Source organism: Paramormyrops kingsleyae, chromosome 19, assembly GCF_048594095.1.
Source record: "Paramormyrops kingsleyae isolate MSU_618 chromosome 19, PKINGS_0.4, whole genome shotgun sequence".
In the NCBI taxonomy this organism is placed as follows: domain Eukaryota; kingdom Metazoa; phylum Chordata; class Actinopteri; order Osteoglossiformes; family Mormyridae; genus Paramormyrops; species Paramormyrops kingsleyae.
In genome coordinates this window covers 27,729,530-27,739,462 of record NC_132815.1, presented here as the reverse complement: position 1 = coordinate 27,739,462, position 9,933 = coordinate 27,729,530, and the positions used below count along the sequence as shown (strand labels likewise).

The following is a 9,933-nucleotide window of genomic DNA, read 5'->3' as shown; positions in this document are numbered from 1 at the left end:
AACAGAACAGCTTAAGTTGTTAGAATGAAAGGAAGTTGGTTTACTTGGTTGAAGAGTGGGGGGGGGGGGGGGGGTCTTGGCAGTTGATGGCAGAGCTGCTGAGCTGATGGCACTCAGGAAGGCGCGGCGTTTGGAGCAGTGGAGTGGAGTCCCTTTAGATTCTCTCTCCTGGTGAAGCTTTGTCTTGGGTGCTGTTCTCTGTTCAGCTGGGCCTTCACCGGAGGGCTTCTTGTGGGCTTCTCTCCTCCCGGGCTGATGTTCTCCTTCGGGCTGATGGTTATTCTCTGCGCACCTTTGTTCTGAGGTGCTAGATTTTTATGGTCTAAAGTAGAGGTCGACCGATATGGGTTTTTCAATAGCCGATGCCGATGACGATATTTAGGAGTCAGGGTCAGCTGATGGCCGATATATGCTGCCGATATTTTTTGGCCGAAAATTGGACGTTTTCCCCTCTATTTGCATGATAAAATATCACATTAATAATAAACGATACACAAAATTTCTCAACTTAGCATTTATTGAATACTGACTTGTGTAAATTTAAATATAAACTTAAATAACAAAAACACAATACAACTTATAAACAACTTAAACTTAAACAATAAAGATAACAGCATCAGAATCTCTTTAGCAGCAAACTCATTCTTCAGCTCCCAAGCTCACCAGTCTGCTGCAGATATTGCACCTGGCTTTTCCTGGTGTTGGCTTTGTGAAATGCTGCCATACAGGATTAGATTTTTGTTCAGCCATCAGACAGCAATTACTAAAACAGAAGAATAAATGAAAGATTAGAATTTTTATTATAGTACCTTCATCTTCAATTCATTCTACAATTCCAGTATTCTATGCACATTAAAACAATTACACTCTAATACATTTTGAAGGAAAAAAAACACTAAGTGCATCATGGTATGATGAGTAGTGTACACTAACATGTTGTTTTTGTTGTTAGCAGACAGATAGCTTAAAGCCAAATTCACAATCAGAATCTAGTGATCCCGGAAAATAAAATAACTGTCGTATTGCACAGCCTTGTATGCAAGGACAACATAAGCCCCTAGTGATTGTGACGTTGTCTATGTATAAGCCCGTATAAAGGATAGACATGTTTAATGAGGAAACTAACTGCGCAAAGTCATGCACTTTTTATCTAGACGTCTGACAAATTGTTTGAATCTCCGGTCTCAAATGAAAAATGTTGCACAGAAGGACCATTGTCAGCATCAGCTCAAGTAAATGGTAACCACGCTTTCGAACAAACACTTTTCTCCGCCATGCATTGTTCTTAGCAGCTCTGTGTCTCCGAGGACGGCGCTGTCTGTGATCAGGGCAGAGTAACGCAACTCTCACACACGCTGCAGTATTTGAGAGCTGCCTGCTCCGCCCCACACACACAGAGTGAAACTCTCCGACACAAGAAAAAAAATAAAATAACTGATAACATTTTAATTATTACCATATCAGCCAGATGTTAACAATAAAAATGATTTTTAACGATTAAAAAACGTCTGTGAGCCCACCAATAAGCGTACAAAACGAACTCTATTAGAATCAATGATCCTTAATGTTACCTGTAAGCTACAGTTGGTTGAAGGTTCATTATCATTACCCCAGTTCCCAATAGCGTAATTCGCGTTTTCTTTTAAAGCAACATTTCATAGCAAACTACTTAAATAAACAGGTCATTGAAAGATCAGAATTTAAGCCTTACCGTTTTATCCCAGGACTCTTCCAAAACTTCTGGCTGTGGTCCTGCACAAGGCAGCATGGGTCACGTGTTCCACAGCAACAACAACACTGGGCTGCCCGCAGACGTGCCTGTCTGGAAAATCGGCGTAGTGCACTCGGATATCGGGCGATGCCGATACATTAAAAAATGCTAAATATCGGCCCGATATATCGGCCGGCCGATATATCGGTCGACCTCTAGTCTAAAGTTCATGAATAGGGATGACCAGGAATTCGACTCCTGGCCCAATGGCTGGCCATCCATTTGGCGGGCTTTCGGAAGGGGGTCTGTATCAGTCCTTTTGGGATTTATGGCCCGACTGATTCTCCCTTTACTGATGATTTTCATTAAGCTGTTATAACTTTTGATACATCCACTTTTATGGTAATCACTGACCAGATTTGGAATCAGGGGTGATTAACAATCAGTTTGACACCAAACATGCCATACCAGCTTCACAGGTACATACCTCATACCATCTGTATTAATTGATTAAACAATTAATTATTTTATCTATGTGACCGATTCACATCAGTATAGGATACAGGTGTTTTGGGTTGCACCTCAACAGATGTTACACTTTGTGCAGACATTACATCAAATATTCATATTACAAACAGCACATCTTATCCATAGATAGGCGTGGCCGTTAGTTTGTGGTAATATCAATATAAGTTGCACATCTGGAAACAACATATTTTGTTTGGTGTGGCTTATGCCAATTCATCTTCTCCAGAATGGATAAGATACACCTTAATTCAGTTCTTTTAACATAACATGTTAGAACAAAGAAACTTGGTAACGGTCCACCAAGATCAGATAAGGACCACAAAGGAATGTTGGAAGAGAAGGGGGGTTGTTAACAAAGAAGACTCTCTAAAAGTTAGGACACATTGGTTACACTAATTTTCCAGATTCTTCTTGTATACCATGAGAACATATATACAATGGTAGCTATACCTATCTATTTATTTAAATTTATAAGTGTTCAAGTGCAAAGGGGTAAAATAGGTGATACTCCGTGAACATGATTATAAGGGTGGCACACAAATCACTAAGATTGTCTAAGGACACATACAAATGTGATACTAAGCCTAGCTAAACTCAAAATAAATAAATCGCAGGGGCCTGATGGCATCTTACCTATAGTCTTAAAGGAGATGAGGGATATTATTAGCCAACCTTTAACTTTAATATTCCAGAAATCGTTATCTGCGGGTGTGGTACCATCAGATTGGAAGCATGCTAATATAACACCCATATTCAAAAAAGGGGATAGAAGTAATCCAGCAAACTACAGGCCAATCAGTTTAACTAGCATTACTGGAAAAATAATGGAAGCTATAATTCAAGTGAAAATGGTAGATTACCTAGATGCAAATAACATTATAAAGGATAGCCAACATGGATTTAGGAGAGGTAGATCCTGCTTAACGAATCTACTTGAGTTCTTTGAGGAAGCTACAAGTGAAATTGATCACAAAAAGGCCTATGATGTGATTTACTTAGATTTCCAGAAGGCCTTTGATGTTGTCCCCCACAAACGGCTCTTGCTAAAGCTTAAAGCTGCAGGGATTTTAGGAACTGTGGCAGCTTGGATCAAAAACTGGCTAACTGACAGGAAGCAGCGAGTAGTTATTAGAGGCACAATGTCACAGTGGGCCTCCGTTCATAGTGGGGTACCGCAGGGTTCAATTTTAGGACCACTATTGTTCCTAATTTACATTAATGATATTGACACAAATACATACAGTAAACTGGTTAAATTTGCAGACGACACCAAGGTGGGCGGGGTAGCAGATACTAATCTTGCAGCAGAGAGGCTTCAACAGGATCTGGATTTAATTAGCGAATGGGCTGATACTTGGCAGATGAAATTTAACACAGATAAATGCAAGATAATCCATGCAGGGAGCAGAAATATAAAGTACAGATATTTTATGGGTTCCACTGAAATAAAGGTAGCTGATTACGAGAAAGATCTCGGTATGTATGTTGATGCTTCCATGTCCCACTCTCGCCAGTGTGGGGAAGCAATAAAAAAGGCGAACAGAATGTTGGGTTATATCTCTAGATGTGTGGAGTTTAAGTCAAGGGAGGTGATGTTACACTTATATAATTCCTTGGTAAGACCACACCTAGAATACTGTGTGCAGGTTTGGTCACCATACCTCAAAAAGGACATTGCTACCTTAGAAAAGGTGCAACGAAGAGCTACGAGAATGATTCCTGGTCTTAAAGGAATGTCTTATGAGGAGAGGTTAGCGGAACTGAATCTGTTTAGCCTTGAGCAAAGGAGACTAAGGGGGGATATGATTCAGGTCTATAAGATTTTAACGGGTCTGGATGCTGTTCAGCCAAATGACTATTTCAATATTAGTCTAAATACTAGAACTCGTGGCCATAAGTGGAAATTAGCGGGAGAACATTTTAAAACAAATTTGAGGAAGCACTTCTTTACACAGCGTGTAGTTAGAGTATGGAATAGTCTTCCTGCTAGTGTAGTGGAAGCTAAAACCATGGGTTCCTTTAAATCAGAGCTAGATAAGATTTTAACAACTCTGAGCTATTAGTTAAGTTCTCCCCAAACGAGCTTGATGGGCCGAATGGCCTCCTCTCGTTTGTAAATTTCTTATGTTCTTAACATAACCTATCTGTATATTGAGGCTAGTAGTCATGAGTAAATCAATATACAGGGTATACAAAAGCCAAACTTAAATGAAACTTTCTTTAGGGTGTTGGTCTGTTCGGTGAGTGGTATGCAAGGCAGGATATCTGGCGAGGGGGTTGTGTGCCAAGTCGAGGGACCCCTGTCCTTGAGGTCCACTCTGCTTGTCTGTAGATCCCTAAATCTTTGGGCAATGAAAATTGGAGTGCTGGCCTCCCTTGTTATCTGTGTGTGTGTGGGGGTTTATGTGTGTAACCCCCCTTTGGTGCCTCTCGTACCAGGCTCGGCCTTGACTCAGGCCACCTGGAATTTAGGCCCTGTGATATGTGCATGTGTGATCCTACAACCGTGATACCACACACCTCTCCCACAAAATCACAAATACAGCAGGGTGGACAGGAACCAAGCCCAGAGCCAGAGGTTACAGCATGAGACCACATAACACCCACAATCACACATACAGCATGAGGGACAGGAAACAAGCCCAGAGCCAGAGGTTACACCGTGAGACCACACCGCAGCACAATCACAAATACAGCATGCGGGACAAGAAACAAGCCCAGAACCACAGGGTACACCATGAGACCGCACACCGCCCACAAAATCACACACACCGCACACTGCCCACAAAATCACACATAGAGCAGGAGGAACAGGAAACAAGCCCAGAGCCAGAGGTTACACCGTGAGATCACACACCGCAGCACAATCACAAATACAGCATGCGGGACAGGAAACAAGCCCAGAACCACAGGGTACACCATGAGACCGCACACCGCCCACAAAATCACACATACACCAGGAGGAACAGGAAACAAGCCCAGAGCCAGAGGATACAGCCTGAGACCTCACACCGACCACAATCACACATACAGCAGGAGGGACAGGAAACAAGCCCAGAGCCAGAGTTTACACTGTGAGACCACACACCGCAGCACAATCACAAATACAGCATGCGGGACAGGAAACAAGCCCAGAGACAGAGCTTGCACCATGAGACCACAATACAGCAGGAGGGACAGGAAACAAGCCCAGAACCAGAGGTTACAACATGAGACCACACACCTCCCCCACAGAATCTCACAAAACAGCAGGAGGGATAGGTAACAAGACTAGAGCCAGAGGTTACACCTTGAGACCTCACAACTTCACGAAATCACACATACAGCAGGGGTACAGGAAACCAGCCCAGAGCCAGAGGTTACACCTTGAGACCACAAACCACCACCACCGACAATGACAGGAGGGACAGCAGGAGCGACAAGAAACAAGCCTAGAGCCAGAGGTTACAACATGAGACCACACAGCAACAACAATCACAAATACAGCAGAACGGACAGGAAACAAGCCCAGAACTACAGGTTACACCATGCGACCACACACTACCCACAAAATCAGACATACAGCAGACGGGTCAGGAAACAAGCCCAGAGACAGAGGTTACACCTTGAGATCCTACACCCCCCACCCCCCCACAATCACACATACCGCAGGAGGGACAGGAAACAAGACAAGAGCCATAAGTTACACCCTGAGACTGCATAATCACACATACAGCAGGAGGGACAGGAAACAAACTCAGAACCAGAGGTTACAACATGAGACCACGTACCCCCCCACAATCACACATACAGCAGGGGGGCAGGAAACAAGCCCAGAGCCAGAGGTTACAACATGAGACCTCACAACACCCACAATCACACGTACAGCAGTACAGACAAGAAACAATCATAAAACCAGAGGTTACACCGTGAGACCGTATACCTCCTCACAATCACACAAAACAACAGGAGGGACAGGAAACAAGCCCAGAACCAGAGGTTACACCATGCGACCGCACACCACCCACACAATCACATATACAGCAGGAGGGACAGGAAAAAAGCCTATAACCAGAGGTTACACCGTCAGGCCACTGTCCGCTGCACAATCAGAAATACAGCAGGGGGGACAGGAAACAAGCCCAGAGCCAGAAGTTGCACCATGAGACCTCACAACACCCACAATCACACGTACAGCAGTACGGACAAGAAACAATCTTAAAACCAGTGGTTACACTGTGAGACCATACACCTCCCCACAATCACACAAACAGCAGGAGGGACAGGAAACAAGCCCAGGATCATAGGTTTCACCATGAGACCTCACACCACCCACAATCACACATACAGCAGCGGGGACAGAAAACAAGCTCAGAGCCGTAGGTTACACCATGAGACCGCACACCTACCCATAATCACAAATACAGCAGAGGGGACAGGAAACAAGCCCAGAGCCATAGGTTACACCGTATGACCGCACACCGCCTACACACAATCACACATACAGCAGTAGGGACAGTAAACAAGCCCAGAGCCAGAGATTACACCGTGAGACTGCACACCACCCACAATCACACATAAAGCAGTTGGAACAGGAAACAAGCCGAGAATTATAGGTTACACCATGAGACCGCACACCGCCACACAATCACACATACAGCAGGGGGGACAGAAAACATGCCCTGAGACATAGGTTACACCGTGAGACCGCACACCTCACACAATCACACATACAGCAGCGGTGACAGGAAACAAGCCCATAGCCAGAGGTTACAACTTTAGATTGCGCAATCACACATACAGCAGGAGGGACAGGAAACAAGCCTAGAACCAGAGGTTCCACCGTGAGACCACACAACACCACAAAATCACACATACAGCAATGAGAACAGGAAACAAGCCCAGAGCCAGAGGTTACACCATGAGACCTTATAATACTGTACAATAACACATAAAGCAGTAGGGACAGTAAACAAGCCAAGAACCAGAGGTTACACCGTGAAACCACACACCTGCACAATCACAAATATAGCAGGGGGGACAGGAAACATGCCCAGAACCAGAGGTTACACCGTGAGACCTCACACCTCCCCACAATCACACATACAGCAGGGGGACAGGAAACAAGCCCAAAGCCACAGGTTACATCATGAGACCACAAACCACCACCACCTACAAAATCACACATACAGCAGGAGGGACAGGAAACAAGCCCAGAGCCAGAGGTTACACCATGAGACCACACACCGCTCACAATCACAGGTACAGCAAGAGGGACAGGAAACAAGCCTAGAACCATAGGTTACACCATGAGACCGCACACCTCCTCACAATCACACATAAAGCAGTAGGGACAGGAAACAAGCCCAGGTCCATAGGTTACACCATGAGACCTCACACCACCCACAATCACACATACAGCAGAATGGACAGGAAACAAGCCCAGACCTGGAGGATACACCATGAGACCACACACGCCCACAAAATTACATATACAGCTGTAGGGACAGGAAACAAGCCAAGAACCATAGCTTACACGTGAGACCGCACAACACCACCCACAATCACACATAGAGCAGTAGGGACAGGAAACAAGCCCATTACCAAAGGTTTCACCTTGAGACCACAAAACAGCCCACAATCACACATATAGCAGGAGGGACAGGAACCAAGACCAGAACCAGAGATTACACCATAAGACCGCACACCACCAACAGACAATCACACATACAGCAGTACGGACAGTAAACAAGCCCAGAACCAGAGGTTACACCATGAGACCACACATCACCACAAAATCACACATACAGCAGTAGGGACAGGGACCAAGCCCAGGACCATAGGTTACACCATGAGACCTCACAACCACCACAATCACACATACAGCAGGAGGGAAAGGAAACAAGCCCAGAGCCAGAGGTTACACCATGAGATTGCACACGCCCCCACAATTACTCATAAAGCAGCAGGGACAGTAAACAAGCCCAGAACCAGAGGTTACACCATAAGACCGCACACCACCGCCCCCACAAAATCATAAACATAGCAGCAGGGACAGGAAACAAACCCAGAACCAGAGGTTACACCACGAGACCTTACACTTCCCCACAATCACACATAAAGCAAGAGGGACAAGATACAAGCCCAGAACCAGAGGTTACACACTGAGACCACACACATGCTCACAATCACACACACAGCAGGAGGGACAGGAAACAAGCCCAGAACCAGAGGTTACACCCTGAGACCGCACACCCCCCCAAAATCACACATACAGCAGGAGGGACAGGAAACAAGCTAGTAGCCATACACTATGGACCATACAATACCACAAAATCACACATACAGCAGGAGCGACAGGAAACAAGCCCATAACCAGAGGTTACACCTTGAGACCGCATACCCCCCCACAATTACACATACAGCAGGAGGGACAGGAACAAAGCCCAGAGCCAGAGGTTACACCCTGAGACCGCACACCCCCCCCCCCCCCACAATCACACATACAGCAGGAGGGACAGTAATCAAGTGCTCATTATCATACACAAAATACATTCTGTTCCACAAACAGCATTATTTCGGTGTCCCACAGAGGAAGAGGACACTTGCGCCGGCTTTGGTCCCCCTTATTTCGGCCCGGCAGTCGCCTGCGGTGTTGTCATGCCCCGCTCGTGCCAATCCTTCTGTGTGCCACGCCCCCCTCGCTATATGTGGAATCCCCGTGTCATCAGCTGTTTCTAGTTGTGTTTGAGAATCAGAATCAGCTTTATTCGCCCAGTGTGCTGGGGCACACAAGGAATTTGTTTCCGGGAGCTTGAGACACTCTAGTACACATACAATAAATGACACTATACAAACAATAAATTATACTATAAAAGAAATAAAAATTGAGATATTTTTTTTTTATATATATATACACATCGGTAACACTGTATAAGTTTAAGGTGCGAGGTATAGTGCATACTGGGGGGAAATTGACAGAAGGCAGGTGACACAGCTTAGCTGTTTATGATGGTGATGGCCTGAGGGAAGCTGCTCCTATGTCTGGTGGTTTTTGTGTACAGAGTTCAGAATTCCACCTGCTTGTCCTAGTCCTCTTGTTGCTTCACAGCCTAGTCCAGTCATCCCTTTCATGTCTTTTTGCTGGCTAATGATATAATCCCTACGGCAACAATAAAGACCTTTGCTAACCAAAAACCATGGGTGGATAGAGCTATCCGTGAGGCAGGGAACGCATATAATGCAGGACTCACCTCTGGCGGTATGAGCACTTACAAAGCTGCTTCATACCTGTAAAGGACGTGAAACGCTGGTACCAGGAGCGCGCAGAGTCACACTTCCACCAGGCTGACACGGGCCAAATGTGGCACAGACTGCACACAGTCACAGACTTTAAAAGTAAATGCACTGCGGCTGCAAGTGTCAACTCTGTGTTTTCCCACAAAGTGTCTTGACTGAGAACATCACCTCCCGGTTTGGGCTCAGATGTGTCCAGGACAACTCAGATGCCCTGTGTCCAGGGCTCAGATGTGTCGGATCAGCAGTCTCTACAGGTCATTTACTGTAGATGGAAGACCAGAGCCACCAGGATCTGTCCGTCCATCCACTGAACTGTTCCACCCTCCTTTCACACTTTCAGGTGCTCTGTCCTGCCCCATAACTACAAAAAAGGAAGTTGCAACATCTTTAAAACTAACAACTTCTCTCTCCAAAAC

At 45.4% G+C, this 9,933-nt stretch overlaps 1 long non-coding RNA gene across 1 annotated transcript; it reads right to left on the bottom strand.

The window, feature by feature from the left end:
* Positions 1–499: 499 nt before the first annotated feature.
* Positions 500–1,750, bottom strand: LOC140580935 (uncharacterized). Its single transcript, XR_011984080.1, has 2 exons — positions 1,712–1,750; positions 500–763 (listed from the first exon to the last, which is right to left on the bottom strand). It is a non-coding gene; the product is annotated as an uncharacterized lncRNA (long non-coding RNA).
* Positions 1,751–9,933: the final 8,183 nt, after the last annotated feature.